Source organism: Phyllopteryx taeniolatus, chromosome 4, assembly GCF_024500385.1.
Source record: "Phyllopteryx taeniolatus isolate TA_2022b chromosome 4, UOR_Ptae_1.2, whole genome shotgun sequence".
Classification (NCBI taxonomy): domain Eukaryota; kingdom Metazoa; phylum Chordata; class Actinopteri; order Syngnathiformes; family Syngnathidae; genus Phyllopteryx; species Phyllopteryx taeniolatus.
Genome location: NC_084505.1, coordinates 16519381 through 16537887, shown reverse-complemented (window position 1 = coordinate 16537887; position 18507 = coordinate 16519381). Strand labels below are relative to the sequence as shown.

The 18507-nt window shown below is 43.5% G+C and overlaps 1 long non-coding RNA gene across 1 annotated transcript; it reads right to left on the bottom strand.

The window, feature by feature from the left end:
- Window positions 1–263: 263 nt before the first annotated feature.
- LOC133477338 (uncharacterized) lies at window positions 264–17956 on the bottom strand. The gene is made up of 4 exons (XR_009788306.1): window positions 17511–17956; window positions 2028–2233; window positions 1642–1749; window positions 264–1563 (listed from the first exon to the last, which is right to left on the bottom strand). It is a non-coding gene; the product is annotated as an uncharacterized LOC133477338 (long non-coding RNA).
- Window positions 17957–18507: the final 551 nt, after the last annotated feature.

The following is an 18507-nucleotide window of genomic DNA, read 5'->3' as shown; positions in this document are numbered from 1 at the left end:
CATTTAAAAATATACAGTGTTCCCTCGTTTTTCGGGGTTAATGGGTAGCAGAACCCCCCGCGAAAGGTGAAAAACCACGAAGTAGGATTTGCCCTCCCCCTAGGAATTTTCGTGGATGTGTATGTGGGTACCAGAATGTTTAAAATATGTAAACAGTATTTATACTTTACATATTTGAGACAAAGAATACAACAGTACACGGGTTTACTTAAATCTTTAATTATAAAACCTTATACAGTAATTAACATTCATCAACATTGCCTTCTGAGAGAGGCGAAGAGGCTTGCGTTGGTGGCAGAGGAGAGGCTCTCACTTGACTCGTAAAGGCTTTAGGTTCACTCGGAGACTTCTGCTGTAGCTGGGGTTTTACCTTAGAGAAAAACATGGTGATGGGTAGTTGCTGTCTTTGTTTTTTCTTTTGCTTCAAAATTCCCCTGTACAAGGACATAACCCCGTCTCTTATTATGCGGAGTTACCACATGTTTCGCTTCCTTATTGAAGCAGTTTGATGTACCGCACTGTAGATTCATTCACGCCATAATGGCGTGCCACAGATGCATAACTTCTGCCCTCTTTGATCAAATCTAAAAGTTTCACTTTTTCGCTGATGGTCATCATCTTCTTGTTCCTCTTGGGCACCCCGGAGGAAGCTTTCGCAGGGGCACAGCGCTTCAGCGGCATTGTAAGGGCTTGCTTAACTAATCAAAAATTTACTGCTTAAACCAAAAAAGTTATTGCGACCACAACAGCGTGGACGAGACTGGCGAGACACAACAAGGGAAGATGCTGTGTGAGGCTGCGATGTTACGCAGCCAATCAGCTCACGGGATAAATCCACTCGTGCTCTTATTGGTCGATGTCGTGACGGGACGCTTTCCTGCCCTGAATGGGGTGATCAAAAACTTTCTTTAGTTCCGCAGAAAGAGAGGTGAATGACGAGAGTAACGGGAAGGAGTTGTCCCATAACTCGGTAGCCCATTTTGCTGCTTTTCCGCGCCGGAGATTAGTTACGTATACTACTTTGGATTGTTTGGTGGGGTAGCTTAACGGTTGTAGATTTAATACCAGGGAGCAATTGAGGAGGAATTGACTGCATGCACCTTGGTCCCCGGAGTAGGGCTTTGTCGGAGGAACATGAGGCTCTTTATAGCGGAGGGAGTACTTACGGGAGGGTGGTCGGACTGCAATTTGGCAGAAAGGAGGGAAACTTGTGTGAGAGTGGTTCAAGATTCCACGAGTTCCTGGAGAGCTTTGTCCTGTCTTCCTATATCGGCGCCTTAGAGGGTGAGTGCTTGTCTTAGTGCCTCCGGGGTTGCTGGGACCATGCTGGCTAGAGTATTCTGTCATGATATGAAGGTATCCGTTTTCACTGGACCCAGTAGCAAGTGGAGGCTGAGAAGTTTGTGGTGAATAATTTATTGAAAAGGTAGTGAGAATCGGAGCTCTGAGGAGTAATGGTGGGTCGTCGAGATGGGGAACGTGCAGCAGGCGGTGGCGTGAGCAGGTGGATGACTTGGCGGCGTGGTGGAAGGAGTCAGCAAGGCGGGGAACACGGAAGGAGCACTGAGGACGAGGAAGAACATGGGAGTCAAAATAATACTAAAAAGGCGTATCTTACGTGAATGTGCATGGCGGGTGTACCACGCTGGAACGTTAATACTCTGGCGAGGATTTCCAGGGTCTGGCAGGCTTTTATGCAGGCAGAGATGATGACGCCTGATTGAAAACAGGTGCACGGACAAGGTGGTGCTGATTACAGGGAAGGGAGAGAGAGCGAGTGAGAGGGGCACAAAGCGCCAGCCAAGCTCTAAAAGCTCATGACAAAAACATTGCAAAGGAGATTGACAAAGATGACTGAGTTGATTGTGTTTGACAGAGGTTCCAATGTAAATACTTGCCTTCATGTTGTAATTAATCAGTGATATCTACACCTGGTCCAACTTAAAGATAAATCATAATAATAGTTATACAGGACTAAAAACCAATACTGTATTTATTATTATCAACAACACTAATATTACAAACACCTTGTCACGGTTGGTAATCGTATGATATTGGACTGGACCCAAAAGCAAACGGAGGCGGAAGAAGTAGATGCTCAGGGGTAGGATATTCGAAGAGTGATGGTGATCCGTCGGAACAGGGAATGCGCAGGAAGCGGGAGCATGGGCAGGTGGAAGAGCTTAATGGCATGGCTGGAGCGGACAGCAAAGCGGGAGACACGGAAGGAACACTGGAGACAGAAAAGAATACAAGAGGATCAGCACAATTGTGGGTAACCAAGCAATCAATCAAACACATGAGAAGGAATCACGAGAGTTGGCCTGTGAGTTGGCCACGGATGAGCGTCAATACTCTGGCCCTGGATTCCTGAATTTGGAAGGCTTAAATGCAGGCAGTGATAAGTGCTGATTGATAACAAGTGCGCAGGCGAGGAGGTGATGATTGCTGAGAGGGAGAGGGAAAGGTGAGGGACAAAGCGGCACCCAAGTTCCAAAAAAGGAACTGCAGGGCACACACCATGACACACCTGTCACTTTAATTGTGCAAAGTGTTTGATTCCTACAGTATGATGTCGCATCAGATAGTGAATGCTGTGAGTTGGCTACCTGCTTGGAAAAAAAAACAAAACATCGCAATGTCACTGGTATAATATTTATTTTTTGTTTCAAAATCATTTATTTATATTGGGCATCACTCTCCAGGGAGCCAATTTCTCCTCAAACGTTACTTGCAAAGTTTGTTATGTTTAATTGGTCACAAGGGAAATTTATCACTGCGCGTCTCTTCTATTATTCTCATGCCAAATGTATTCATGTGCATATTGGACAAATATAATAATCAGAATACTGACACAAACAGAAAACTGTAGTACACATATGTAAATGATATTTATTTAGGAATAAACTTTTCTGTGTGTCAAATGACTTTTTTATTTTCAAACTTGGCATTGGGTAGACAACTGATTCCCAATCAGGTTCCTGTAGCACCTTAGTGTGCCATGAGAGATAATTGGTGCTGTGGGAAAAGATCCTGCAATTTCACTTGATTTGGCTGAAAATGATAAATTACTAATTACAAATTTATCCTTGTTCATCTATCTTTGCCCAAGATGTACAGTGAAAGGCGAAACAATTAAATGCTTCTCCATTGGATATCAGAAGGTACAATAAACCTGTTGCCATTCGTACAACAGAATAATTCACGACTTCCTGCAAATATCAGCTTTGTGTTCATTAAACAGGCCCACATTTCACAGTGAGTAAGTCCATTTCTGAGTAAATTGAGATGAGATCATCATTATTTTAATACATATACTTTTGCTGACATTTTGTTTGGTGATGTGCTGTGAGATTTTTATGAAAATGTGTGCCTTGGCGCAATAAAGGTTGGTTAAAAAACAAAACAAAAAAACACTGGGCTAGACTGTAGAAGCAGTATGGGGTACAAGCATAAAGGCAGAAATGGATTTGTTCAGATGTTCAACAACTATTTACCTCTACATATGTTCATTAACTCAAGCTCAAAGGTTCTTTTTTTACCTGCTTACACGTAATTGTCTCATATCTCAGGTGCTGTGGTCAAGGAGAGAGCTGTCAGTGCTGCTAAAGGGATGATGAGACAATAGATGAGGGGTGATGAGACCACAGGCACCGATGAATATATATCTAAAATTAATTTTAGGATGTGCAAAACAGGCAGCAAAGTGGCCCAGTTGTTGGAAAAACATTCTCACAGCAAGACAGTTCTGGTTAGAATCCGAGTCTGTAAAGTTCTTTTTGCACATGGTGCTGGTTCGCCCCGTGTATTCCGGCTCCTTGCCCACAACCCAAACAAGCATATTTGAGAAATAGACAAGTCTGAATTCCCCAGTGTGAATGAGAATTGCCTCTGTGCCTGTCAAATTCGACTTTTTCTTTTGTGTAGCTGTTTACATAGCTTTTAAAATCTGACCAATAGTACTGTATATCAGATTCGGTTCTATTCTCCCCTTCACCTCTAATATTTGTATTGTTTTTTAATACTGTATTGTATTGTTGCATCTAATGGTATATGATTTTCCTGTACTGTAGTAAGAAATTATTCATTTGTTTTTTGCGCACATTTTGTCTGTCCTTTGGGTCCTGGATATGAAATATGTTCATTAACAGGATATATATGATGCGTCCATTTTATCTGCAGTCGCAGCCCTTGCAGTTGTGTTACTTGAACCCTGTAGTTTAAATCCAGCCTATGTAAAGTTGGAAAAGCTCCAGCTTCCTTGAATGGGAAGATCAGGTTTAGAAAATAGATGAATGGTGGTAAGAACAATTGTTTATCCAACCAAACAACAATGAAGAGGCCTGGCACAACATTCCCCCATTGATTCAGAGTGTTTCAGGAATTAGCTATTACCTGTTTGTTAATTAATATCACTTGTTTTAATATATATAAATATAATAAGTTCGTGTAACAAATAGGACAGGCAGCGGTTGTGTATTTTTTTTTTCTTTTGTCCTGTTTGGCTGTTAGGTCAAGCAGAATGGAAAATCTGTATCCCTTTCATGCCGGAACAGTTTTACTGTGTCACAGTGGAGTTTTTAACACTTCGGTGTGGTATTATAATTGAGGTTTATTGAGAATCAGACTTGATCAGTCGAACAGAACAAAGTTTCTAGAAGGGAGAGAGAAACACAGACAAAAGACAAAGTACTAATTCTAAACAGGAGAGAAGTAAATCATTACATTATTGACAACAATGAAAAATTAAATATGAGTGTGTCATGGGGCTGTAGTGCTACACCCTGTGAGGGAAGGACAGGAGAAGAAGCATGCAGTGCAAGGGTCGTGAACCTGACTGTGCAACTGAAGTGTGGTGGCATTATGTGAATTATAAAAGTCTACAGGACGAGAGTATAAGTGAGGGGATACACACACAATTTGCATATTCATGAGTTATTTGTTGAAGTAAGTGCGTGACCTCACACCCAGTGAAAGAGTCCTAGGGGTGTGTGTCTGCGGATACATGCAAGTGAATTGATACCGTTATACATGCACAAAGACTGACAGACATGCAATTGCCGTGGCCGCACTGCGGCGGCTGAGGAGCCCACCCAATCAATCGAGGGGCGGGATCAGGGTCAGGGGTCCACCCGAGAGCAGCCCGGCGGAAAGTACACGTCCCACACCGAGGGACCCAGGGCGGGCCGCCGGCCCCAACGTGGCGCCCTGACAACTGACCACCCGGTGGGGGCCGCAGGAACCAAATGCCACCCCCCGGTTGTGTATTCATTTTAGAATGCAGCAATGTAACCAGGCAAGAACCTGTTCAGATAATTCTGTGAGCTGAAGAAGAACAGATGGATAGAGTACTACAGTAGATACAGTCTGTAAAAAGTATAGGTGCTGTGCTGCATATCAAAGGGAGGCCCAAATCAGTCAATAATTTTACTGATATATGGTTGCTAATATATCTGTTATGCTTATTTAAATCTATCATCTTCCGTACCGCTTATCCTCACTAGGGTCACGGGCGTGCTGAAACCTATCCCAGCTGACTCTGGGCGAGAGGCGGGGTACACCCTGAACTGGTCGCCAGCCAATCGCAAGGCACATATGAACAAACAACCATTCGCACTCACATTCACATATCAGGCCAATTTAGAATCTTCAATTAACCTGCCACGCATGTTTTTGGGATGTGGGAGGAAACCGGAGTGCCCGGAGAAAACCCACGCAGCCACGGGGAGAACATGAGAACTCCACACAGGTGAACCCGGGTCCTCAGAACTGTGAAGCAGACGTTCTAAGCAGTCGTCCACCGTGCCGGCTAATTTAAATCCAATGCACATATTTTCACAATGATGTATTATCGCTGAGGAAAAGGATTGAATTGAAACTGACAAGGGTGTTTCTTTTCAATGGTGTGCTTTGATTGCTTGATGAAGACAAATGTGCCAAAGGAACACAAATTTCCATATCTGCAAACACGCAAGGCCGAACACATTCCTGCTACACAGATTAATATTATATTTGGCAAAGGTTTTGCATGATGCACATCGTTGTATTCGCACACAAATGGCCTTCAGTAACCTTTATCAGAAGAAGGGAACCACATGCCCCTCCTGGAGCCGTCACCTTAATGTGGTGGAGGGGTTTTTGTCCCCCAATGATCCTAGAAGCTAAGTTGTTTGGGGCTTCTGCCCCTGGCAGGTTCACCCATGACAAACAGATCCTAGGTGAGGGACCAGACAAAGCACAGCTCAGAATGAGCGGCACCCCTCTTGAGCCAGGCCTGGAGGTGGGGCTCGAAGGCGAGCGCCTGGTGGCGGCCTGGCACAGCCTGAAAGAATAACATGGGTCCCCCTTCCCATGGGCTCACCACCCGTAGGAGGGGCCATAGGGGTCGGGTGCAGTGTAAGCTGGGCGGTGGCCAAAGCCAGGGACCTTGGTGATCCGCTCCCCAGCTACAGAAGCTGGCTCTAGGGACGTGGAATGTCCTCTCTCTGCCAGGGAAGGAGCCCGAGCTTATGTGTGAGGTCGAGAAGTTCCTACTAGATATAGTCGGGCTCACCCCCACAAATAGCTTGGGCTCTGGTACCAGTCTTCTCAAGAGGGGTTGAACTCTCTTCCACTCCAGAGTGGCCCTACGGTGAGAGGCGCCTGAGCAGGTGTGAGTATACGGTATATATTCACAAACAAGCCTTCCCATAAGGAAGCAGAGTCTGGGATCTCTGAGGCGGTCTCTCCTATCTCCAGGGTTGAGGTCACCGAGGTGGTTAAAAAGCTCCTCAGTGACAAGTGCCTCTGGATTGGCAGACGGGGGTGGTGGTCCCCCTTTCTAAAAAGGGGGCCGGAGGGTGTGTTCCAACTACAGGGGGTTTGGGCTGCTTCGGGATTATGGGGTATCGAATCCCCTGATAAGGGCTATTCGGTCCCTGTACGACCGGTGTCGGATTCGTTTCCGGTGAGGGTTGGACTCCACCAAGACTTTCCTTTGTCACCAATTCTGTTCATAACTATTATGGACAGAATTTGGTGGCCTCAGTATTGCATCTCTGCTTTTTGCAGATGATGTTTTTTGGGCTTCATCAAGCCGTGATCTCCAGCTCTCACTGGAGCGGTTCACACCCAAGTGTGAAGCGGTTGGATGAAAATCAGCATCTCCAAATCTGAGACCATGGTCCTCAGTCGGAAAAGGGTGGCGTGCCCTCTCCAGGTCGGGGATGAGATCCTGCCCCAAGTGGAGGAGTTCAAGTATCTTGGGGTCTTGTTCACGAGTGAGGGAAGAATGAAACGGGAAATCAACAGGCGGATCGGTGCAGCGTTTGCAGTGATGCAGACTTTGTATCGGTCCATTGTGGTGAAGAAGGAGCTAAGCCAAAATTTATCGGTCGATCTACGTTCCTACCCTCACCTAAGGTCACGAGCTGTGGGTCGTGACCGAAAGAACAAGATCCCGGATACAAGCGGCTGAAATTTGTTTCTTTCGCAGGGTGTCCGGGCTCTCCCTTAGAGATAGGGTGAGAAGCTCGGTCATCCAGCAGGGGCTCAGAGTAGAGATGCTGCCCTGCGAGCCGACCTTGGATACGCGGAAGAAAATGGATGGATGGATGGATGGGAACCACATGCAGAAAATATTGTATATTACACACTTCTTTTCACTTGTCTCCTCCATTCATTCTTTAAATTCACTAAATACTACAGAGAGAAAACATTATCAATTAATCTTCCAGTGCTTTAATTATTCAGGTTTTGCGCCATCCTCTGTGTTGCCTCAACCTCTGAGGAGTCTTCACACGCATCTCTACATACCTGAATTAAAGATGTTAGGAGTTGACCTTCACAAAACAAGTTTGGTATGAACTTTTAACCTCCTATCGAGCCAGCGGCACGACAGCATTTTTTTTTCTTTGAAGAGGAAAAAGGTAATGAAATTGAAATACAGAATACAACAAAAGCATGCTTAAACTAAAAAAAAGTTTCTTTCGGAAATACATCTTCCGACAAAGTCACAAATCTTATTAATCTCTTCATGTTACAATGTCACAATATTGAGATTGTAATTGGTTTGATATAAGTATATAGCAGCAGCTCTCATACGGTGTATTGGCGTATTCATGTCTGTGCATATTTTGTTTGTATGTTCTTTTTACTGCCTTAATTACTGTTTAGTTTGGATTAAATGTTTTTCCGAACAAAAGAGACTGTACTGTTTTTATTCATGTCATGTAAAATTCTCCAAAATAATAGCTGAATGTGGCGGCACGGTGGACAACTGTCTCACATTTCTGAGGACCGGGGTTCAAATCCCGGCCCCGCCTCTGTGGAGTTTGCATGTTCTCCCTGTGCTTGCGTTGGTTTTCTCCGGGCACTCTGGTTTCCTCCAACTTCCCAAAAACATCCATGGTAGGTTGAGAGTCTAAATTGCCCGTAGGTGTGAATGTGAGTGTGAATGGTTGTTTGTTTATATGTGCCCTGTGATTGGCTGGTGACCAGTTCAGGGTGTACCCCGCCTGTCGCCCGAATATAGCTGGGATAGGCTCCAGCATGCCCGCAACGCTAGATAAGCAGTACAGAAAATGGATGGATGGAAGGATAGCTGAATGTTGCTTAACCAAGGCTGATGGAAGATACAACAAAGGACACTCACATTCATTGTGTTATGGGTAGACACAGCAGCACTTGACCAATTGATGCATACAAATGGACAGAAAACATGGGAGAAAGTAATTCATAATATTTCTGTCTGTTACAACGTTTTTATGACTGTGAGTTAAAGTTTAATATGAATAAAAATAACAAATAGAAATGTTGTCCTTTGCTTCTCCGCCACTGATTCATTTGTTTTCTTCCACCCACCACCCTCTGAGCCGCCTCTCCCCACCAGGGTCGCGGGCGCGCTGGAGCCCATCCCAGCTACCATCAGGCAGGAGGCGGGGTAAACCCTGAACTGGTTGCCAGCCAATCGCAGGGCACATACAAACAAACAACCATTCGCACTCACATTCACACCTACGGGCAATTTAGAGTCTCCAATTCATGCATGCTTTTGGGATGTGAGAGGAAACCGGAGTGCCCGGAGAAAACCCACGCAGGCACGGGGAGAACATGAAACTCCACACAGGCGGGGCCAGGGATTGAACCCCGGTCCTCAGAATTGTGAGGCTGATGCTCTAACCAGTTGTCCACCGTGCCGCCCCTTTGTTTTCTTATTCTCCAAATGTACAATCTTTGTCTTTCAGCATAGGACATTGTTATATATTGATTGCTAACGTGATTGGGGGGATTTGAGGGTGAGAGATGGATAATGGGACAGACACAACCTGTGAGCTTGCCTGCAGCCAGCCCAGAAATGAACTGCAATCTGTCTGGCACTAGCCGCAAATGTTTTCAACAGGGCAAAGAGTCGAAATAGAGAACGCTCTCTGCAAGTGACACACACACGCACGCACACACACACACAAACACAGCACACCCTCCAAGCATCGCAACAGCAATACTGAATCAGTCTCTTTCACATTACGCTTTAATTGGCAGCAGGCAGTGTAAGGCTATCACTTATCTTGTCACTGAGCAATTGTTATGGTTAATGAAAGTGGTGTGCATGTCTATATGTGTGTGTGTCTGAGGGGCTATTTGTGTTTTTGTGTTGCTATCTGGACGTGTAGGTGTGTTTGTGTAAAACTCTAGACAGCAGATGGAACCCCAACCTAATTGTGTGTGTGTGTGATAGATGGAGGTTGAAGCAGACCCGGGAGCTGGGATGTCACTCTTGGGCTTGACCCGACCTTGCCTTTCTGTCAAGTTCTCTTGCTGCTGGTACCACACTGGATTCCATCCGCACCCCCTCTGTAACCTGCTTGTTTGCTTGGCTCAACAAGTATATCCTCAATGAGCACATCTCCCTTCTTTATTAAATTGCATACATATGTTTCAAGCGAGGATAAGCGGCTCAGAAAATGGATGGATGGATGGATGGATGTTTCAATCAGAATCAGAATCATCTTTATTTACCAAGCATGTCCAAAAAACACACAAGTAATTTGTCTCCGGTAGTTGGAGCCACTCTAGTACGACAAGAGACAGTCAATTGACAGAGATGACTTTTGAGACGTAAAGACATTGACAAAACAACAGACACTGAGCAATAAAGGGTTGCTAGTTATCTGGTAATGCCGGTACATTTATTATTATTATTTTTTTTACAATTGTGCAAAAAGATGTAGAGTCCTCTAGCACTTACAGCAGTTCAAAAGACTAATATTGCAATAGTCCGGTGCAATGACCATTGTGCAAAGGGCGGCGAGACTTCAAGCGAGTAGTGCGATAATTTGGGACAATGTTGATTGTGCAAATGTTGCAGATACTCCTCAGTCAGTGTGCAAATGGACCAGATGCTACTCTGGCATGAGTGGCCAGTATTGGTCAACAACAGATATGAAATAGTGCAGCGTGGCGAGACTACTACAGTGAGTGGAGGAGTAATGTATAATTGGCCCCACAGAAATGTGACAACAAACTCAAGACATAAAATTGCCAGCATGTTGTAATGGAATGGAAGCGAAGGTTTATGAATAGATGCACTATATTGCCAAATTCATTCAACTGCCCTGACTTGTATATGAACTCTCGTCACATTCTTAATCCATAGTTATAGTTACCCTATCCCAGCTATCTTCGGGGGGGAGGCAGGGTACACCCTGAACCGGTCGCCATAGGCTGGGATAGGCTCCAGTACGCCTATGTGGGAGGAAACCGGGGCCGGGATTTGAACCCCGGTCCCCAGAACTGTGAGGCAGATGTGCCGGCTTGAGACACCTCATTCATGATGTTAGTATGGAGTTAATCTACTTGACAGAGATTCATCAATCCATTTTTCATACCGCTTATTCTGTTCAGGGTCATGGGAAACTGGAGCCTATCCCACCTGACTTCAGCCGAAAGGCAGACTACACCCTGGACTGGTTGCCCATCAATCACAGGGCATTTATGGAGATAGACAACATTTCACTCACATTCACACCGCCACTGAGTGGAAATTGAATTCACGCTTATGCACAGAGGTGAAGCAAATGAACCGTAGCACCAACAGCTATTTTAACAGCTAAAATATAAATATCGTTTTTATGTGGTCAGTGTATCAATTATGATTTGCCAACCTGTCAAAAAAGCTAATGCAGAAATCTTCCACATAATTCATTTACATAAAGCGAATAGGGTGGAACGGTGGACAACTGGTTATCACGTCTGCCTCACAGTTCTGAGGACCCGGGTTCAAAATATGGCCTCGCCTGTGTGGAGTTTGCATGTTCTCTCTGTGCCTGCGTGGGTTTTCTCCAGGTACTCCGGTTTCCTCCCACATCCCCAAAACATGCATGGTAGGTTAATTGAAGACTCTAAATTGCCTGTAGGTGTGAATGTGAGTCTAAATGGTTGTTTGTTTATATGTGCCCAGCGATTGGCTGGTGACCAGTTCGGGGTGTACCCCGCCTCTTGCCGAAGATAGCTGGGATAGGCTCCAGCCCGCCCGTGAACCCAGTGAGGATAAGCGGGATGGAAGATGAATGATTGAATGAAAGCATATCGCAAACCCCAAAAGCTGTCATGGTCTGTGTTTTGGTTTGGGTTGTGTTTAGTTTTGTTCCATGTTTTCCTGTGTTCCATGTTTGTCGTGTGCTCATTAGGTTGTTGTGTCCACCTGTTCTCGTCTACTTTCTGTCGACCAATCAGCTCTCTCCAGCCACTCGTGTCTTGTCCAGGTGTTCCTCGTTGTCTCGTCAATCTGTTTGTATTTAGTTCCCTGGTTTCTTTCACTTCTTGTCGGTTCATTGTCGTTGTCACGTGTCTTTGCCATGTCATAGTCGCCAGTTGTCTTTATCATTGTGGTTTGTCATTGTCAGGTGTCATTTTCCCTTTCTATTCCACGTCTTACTCAGGTCATAGTTTGTTTCCAGTTTTAGATATTCGAGTGTTTCTTTGTTACTTTGATTTGATTGGTATCGGTTGTGGGACTTTGTTCAGTTTTCCCTTTTTGAAGATTAAATATTATTTTGAGACTCCCGCACTCCTGCCTTGCCTCCCTGCTTCCCTGCAATTGGGTCCACCATGTTCTTGCCTTGCGTTACTCGCCTTCGCCCTAACCACGTACGTGACAAAAGCAGTCCAAACATATCACATGGGAATCTGTTGAGGCAGCCACGTACATCACAATGAGTCTTAGATCTGTTCAAGGTTTCTTGGGAGTTTTTCCCTGCCTCCCTTGACAAGTGTTTTGTGTGAGAGTGTGGTCCTGAACCAGCTCAATATGAAAAGTGTATTATGAAATACAATTGTATTGCTATCCTGCCTTCATCATTGGTAACGTGGTGCTCTCTCATTTTGAAGATTGTGCGTTTGATGCCAATTTTCCCTGTGAAGTATTCTTGAGCAAGGCACTGACCCCCAGTCGCTCCTGGTGCTGTGTCAATGTCCTTTGCTGACTATATTTCTTTAATTATTGTCTGACTGACTAAATGAGGTGACAGTGTAAAAGTGCTTTGAGTACACTGCAGGGAGAAAACCAATACAAAAGTGCAGCTCGTTTAAAAATGTATTGAGTTGAAACTGAACTAGGGGAATAAAATCACACAAAAAAACATGGGATAACTAGATATAGTATACAGGATACACAAGAGACTTAGACAAAATTGACTGTGTCAGCAGAACGTGTCAAGGCAGACAGGAGGCATATGGCAAAATGCCAGTAGCGGGCTGTGAAGCACCATCTGACAGTAACACATGCACATGCACATAGTCAAAGGACCATTCAGACACATCTGTCTATCCTTAAATGAAAAGCTACAGTAATAGATGACAATATGTAACCAGTGGTTTAGTTTTATTGGCTCAGCTTCTCATGCAATTCCAAACAATAAATAACCGAGGTGATGGTGTATGTAACAAGACTTTGTATATCTGCATAAAAGTTTCAACAACATACATGTTACATTTTTCATCAGTATTCTCAAGTCTGAAACATAGTAAGGGGAGAATTAACCGCTTTATTTGGCTTGTTCAGCTTGTAAATAGCTTCTAGGTCTGATGTCTTTGACAGCGTGGAAACGGAAAACTGGACGTTGTTGCCTTCCTTCAAACTGGAGGCTTTATTGTGTCCTTCCGATCAGCAAACAAACAATGCACACAAAAGTTAGCGGCACCTTGGACTTGCCTAGCTTGCCTCGCTAACTGTATGCCACTCATTCACATCCTACCTGGCATCCCACACTTCCGCCTCCTTCCCACTCACCAGTGAATATGTCACGCACAAAGGTCACACACTGCACACTGAATAGCTGTCCCACAGCACTGTCCGTCCCTACTCATAACTGATTTAGAAGTGATATGAAAAGAGTTTTTGGAGTTAACTTTAGGACATTTGCTTGCTATTAAGTACTCCTCATCTTTTTAAAATGCAGATGATATGCAGTAATCTGACTCTTCTTGCAGCATTTGGCCTCAATGTTCAGTTTATGGATTACTTTTACATAACAAATTATTCTAAATCTTATCCACCAGAACTTGAACCAACCTTCTTTAAACCATTTTTCAACCTCAGAAAATGATTGCAGGTACATCTCAATAAATTAGAATAGTGTCAAAAGCATAATTTAGTTAGGTACTTCAATTCAAAAAGTGAAACTCTTACTATAGAGAGGCACGATACACACAGTGGTGGTACTTGACGTGCAAATTGTGCGATTTTTTATGTGAAACCTGTGTCCAGGGAAACTCTGAAGTAGCCATTCCACAGAGCTTTGTAAGAGAAATTCTGAGCCAGTCACCACGGTAACACACTCTGTGAAGGTAACCTGCTTGCTGGTAGGTTTTGTATGCTAAACACTGACTTTCTACCGGTCTCCTGTCAACTGAAAAGCTTGGCTTTTCCTTTTCTCCTTGATCCCATCCATATGAATGCAAAACTAAATCTAAAACAATATACTGGCATTCCCAGATTCATTATGGATTGAACGATACCACATTTTATCAAACACACTCATGTATCTTTATGAAATCAATCCATCCATCTTCCATACCGCTTCTCCTCACTAGGGTCGCATGTTTTTGGGACGTGGGAGTAAACCGAAGTACGGGGAGAACATGCAAACTCCACACAGGCGGGGTCGGGATTTGAACCCCGGTCCTCAGAACTGTGAGGTAGATGTGCTAATCAGTCATCCACCGTGCCGCTCATTATGATGTTCTCCAGCCATCTCAAATGTCATACACCACAGATATGCGCTAGGTGCAAATTTTGTACATCGCACATGCGTTTTTTTTTTTGCTAACGGTTAATTTGTATGATCTTAATTGTATTTTTGCATCTTTGTTTATTTTGTGTTCATGTCTTGTCATGTCTCTGTTTGTGCCTTTGTGTCTTTGTGTTTTAGTGTCAGGGTGGGTGTTGGTGGGGTATCCCTCCTGTGGTGCACCAATCAGCTGCTTTTAGGAGCAGCTGCGGCAGACAGGAAATTCTGGATTATTCACTTGCTTATCGCCATATGCTTGGTTGCTGCTTTGTCTTGTTAACCTTCCGTACATTATGGCTATATGAACTTCAAGTGTGCTTACTGTTTTTGGTCATTAGTTTCTCAGCTAACAGTAAGTACAGTACCTTGGTGTTCTTTGGGTTTGTGTTTGGTTTAGATTTTTGTATTTTTTTTCGTGTTGGCTCTTTTCTGCCATGGCTCTGACCACCAACATTAGAGTTTTAGTTGTTCTGTGTTCATATCTCTATCGCACTGACCTTTTGTCAAGAAGTCACTTTTCAATTGTTGATTTTTGTCCCCACGTGTCGTGCCAGCTCCTTTTGTCATGTTCACGTTCTACTTGCTCCTTTATTTATTAACCCTTGTTTTATGTACTTCTGTCTTGCGTCCGTTCTGAAAAATTCTTGTCACATTTCGATCAACACCCACTCCTCCGCCGTTGATGATTGGCTTTCAAGGGCCAAAAAGTTCCATCAGCCTCCCACATCCGTCAACAATTGTTTTTTGTGGCCACCCCACTGAATTTTGGGCCACCACACTGAAAAATTCCTGGTTCCGCCCCTGATCTGGAAGCATTTACATGTTTTCTGGTCCCCCCTCCCCAGACAGTGTTTGATTTGACAAGATAAACCTAATGTTTGTAAAATACAGGGTATGGCGATATCGTAATACTGTATACAGTGTCTGACTGAAACTTGCCAAGATTTTATGGCAGTAGTCTGACATAAAGCCATTGTTAGAGACCAAATTTGTCTTGTAGTCTGATCCAGACATAAAACACAAGTAATGGGATCAAAAGGGCTGCCATAGAGCTCAGAGACATGACTGTGTCAAAGCACAGATCTCAACAAAGTTACAAAAATCTGAGGATCTGAATATTTTCTGAATGCAGTTATACATAAGTAAGAACTCTATTATACTGCACTGGAATTACCTGATTGAGGTCCAGGTCAAAGAGGTCATATTAACTTTAACAAATTTTCTCACTGTGATTACAATGTATCGTCTGGCATATTTGGAATGATATATAGAAGACAAGCGAAATATACTTAACTTTTATTGTCTGTGCTTCAGCACCATCTGTTCACATACCAATGAGGTGTGGCAGTGGTGGAGTTAATGCTTGGTTCGGTTTGTGTCTTAGAATGAGCTCATCTGGTGGTGATGTGTCAGTGCCATTGACCCCTGTGTCCCCCATGTGGTTGTTACACACACTGAGCCAGCAGTGACAGCTGTTCAATCAGAGCATCATAATAGGCCAAACTACTTCCACAAGGTTTGCTTATTTGAGTCAGACATCAAATATGCATTATTTATTAATATACTCTCCCATTTCATCTGAAATTATGAATCTGCATTAATTTGTTTATTTCAATGTATAAGGGGGTGATAAAGGAATTTAGACAAGAGTGAAATACTTTACATTAAGTACCCGGGCACAAGTGACGGTACACACACGCACAGACACACAGAGACACACACGCACGCACACACGCGCACACACACACACACACACACACACACAAACACATGCATACATACAGTACAGTATGTCCAATCTACAGTATGATTTCCTTATAAATTTCATAAAACAGCTTAAGACAAACATGTTAAGTATTTAAATGTTCAATGTTGGGGTGGGGGCATCAAGCAGCACCGCACAGTTACACTAACTGTTAAAGATGAACCCAAGTCATTTACTTTAGTTTCTAAATACAGTATTTAAAGACACAAAATCAACCATTGCATTGTATCTCAGGTTTGATGAATCACACTGCATGTGCCAAATTCATCTATTTACAATCAAGGTTATCTTATCTTATCTACTCCTCCCAGAACATGCAAAATGAACTGTGCATCAATTTTTTGTGTTTGGTAGACGCAATCCTGTGTGCATCAAGTTAGTAGATGAGTTTCCATTTCTGTTTGCATGAGAATTTAAGTTTGCAACCGTCTTTTGATGTGAAAACCTTGTCAGGAACTAAGTCTCTTACAGCTGCTCAAGTCAAATGCTACTCATCCCTGTACAATTGTGTCCGTCTTGGACAAAAGATGCACATTTTTGGGAAAAATAGTGGTCGTACGTCTCACAGTGAGACAGGACTGAAGAATACTTTATAAGTACGTAACCATTATGCAACATATATCAAGCTGTGTTAAAATGTAGGGAAATCCTCTCACACTGTGTCAGCATCTTTCCATGGCTATGATCATCGACAGTTAACCAAACAATAAACATTAGGAAGACACCATTAAATCAGAATCATCTTTATTTTGCCAAGTATGTCCAAAAAACACACAAGGAATTTGTCTCCGGTAGTTGGAGCCGCTCTAGTACGACAACAGACAGTCAATTGACGGATAACAGTTTTCAGACATGAAGACAAAGAGAGAAAAGAGAGAAAAACAGTCACTGAGTAATAAAGGGTTGCTAGTAATCTGGTAATGCCGGTACAATATATATATATATATATATATATATATATATATATATATATATATATATATATATATATATATATATATTTTTTTTTTTGACAATTGTGCAAAAAGATGCAGTCCTCTAGCACTTAGAGCAGTTTGAGTGACTAATATAACAATAGACCGGTGCAATGACCATTGTGCAAAGGGCGTCGAGACTTCAAGGAATGTATGCAGTTTAAAGTGACTAGTAGTGCGATAGTCTGGGACAATGTCGATTGTGCAAATGTTGTAGATATTCCTCAGTCAGTGTACAAGTGGTGCAGATGCTACTCTGGCACGAGTGGCCAGTATTGGTCAACAACAGATATGCAAATAGTGCAGCGTGGCGAGACTACTACAGTGAGTGCACGAGTAATGTATAATTGGCCCCACAGAAATGTGACAACAAACTCAAGACAAAAAAATTGGCAGCATGTTGCAATGGAATTGTAAGTTAGCTGTTTAAGAAGTTGATGGCAAGAGGGAAGAAGCTGTTGGAGTGTCTGCTAGTTTTAGTTTGCATTGTTCGGTAGTGCCTACCTGAGGGAAGGAGCTGGAAGAGCTGGTGACCAGGATGTGGAGGTTCCAAGAGGATTTTGCACGCTCTTGACTTAGTTCTGGCAGCGTGCAAGTCCTCCAGGTTGGGTAGGGGGGTACCGACAATCTTTTCAGCAGTTTTGATTGTCCGCTGCAGTCGGAGTTTGTCCTTTTTTGTAGCAGCACCAAACCAGACTGTGATGGAAGAACACAGGACTGGTTCGATGACCGCTGTGTAGAACTGCCTCAACAGCTCCTGTGGCAGGCCGTGCTTCCTCAGAAGCCTCAGGAAACTGCCCATCCTGAAGATAATTGTTTACTATCCCCAACGCATCTGAAGAAATGCAGTTAAGGACCATTTTTAAGAATTTTGTGGGAAAACTATCCAGACATTATGGGTTTAGATTTTGTGTCTCTGGTCTGAGGAGTTTAGATGGTCATGGTCTAGATGATCATGAAGCATGAATAACTGGAGAGCAGGATGGCACCAATTGACATGTGTTTCGGTGACATTGACTAGGTGCATAAATGAGTAACGCGATGTTTTGGGCAAAACATGAATTAATGCAGCCTCCTTTGTAAATATTTAACACCACTTAAACTTACTGCTCCTTTCTGGGCCTTAGCACGGAATTGTCTGGAGACTCTGGGAATGGTGGGAATGCAAACGGGGTGTCGTGCGGAGGGGATGAAATGGTGGATGCCCAGCTTAACCCCAGATCCAATTAACTTAGCAAACTCGATGGTGTCTTGGGAAATCATTTTGAGTGAATAAAAACACTATAGTGGATGTCTCCATGCACTGTTTGGTAAATAATGTGTGATATACTCAATATGTATAACTGAATGAGAGAAGGTGGGAGAAGGAAAAAGCACTCAAGAAATATCCCCAGGTGTGAGCCTGAGTGTTGACTGGACTGTGAGGTGTGATTTGTAGATGGATGAGGGTCATGGCTTCCATATTCTCTCATTACTTGATAATGCTAGTTGGAGAGCAAAT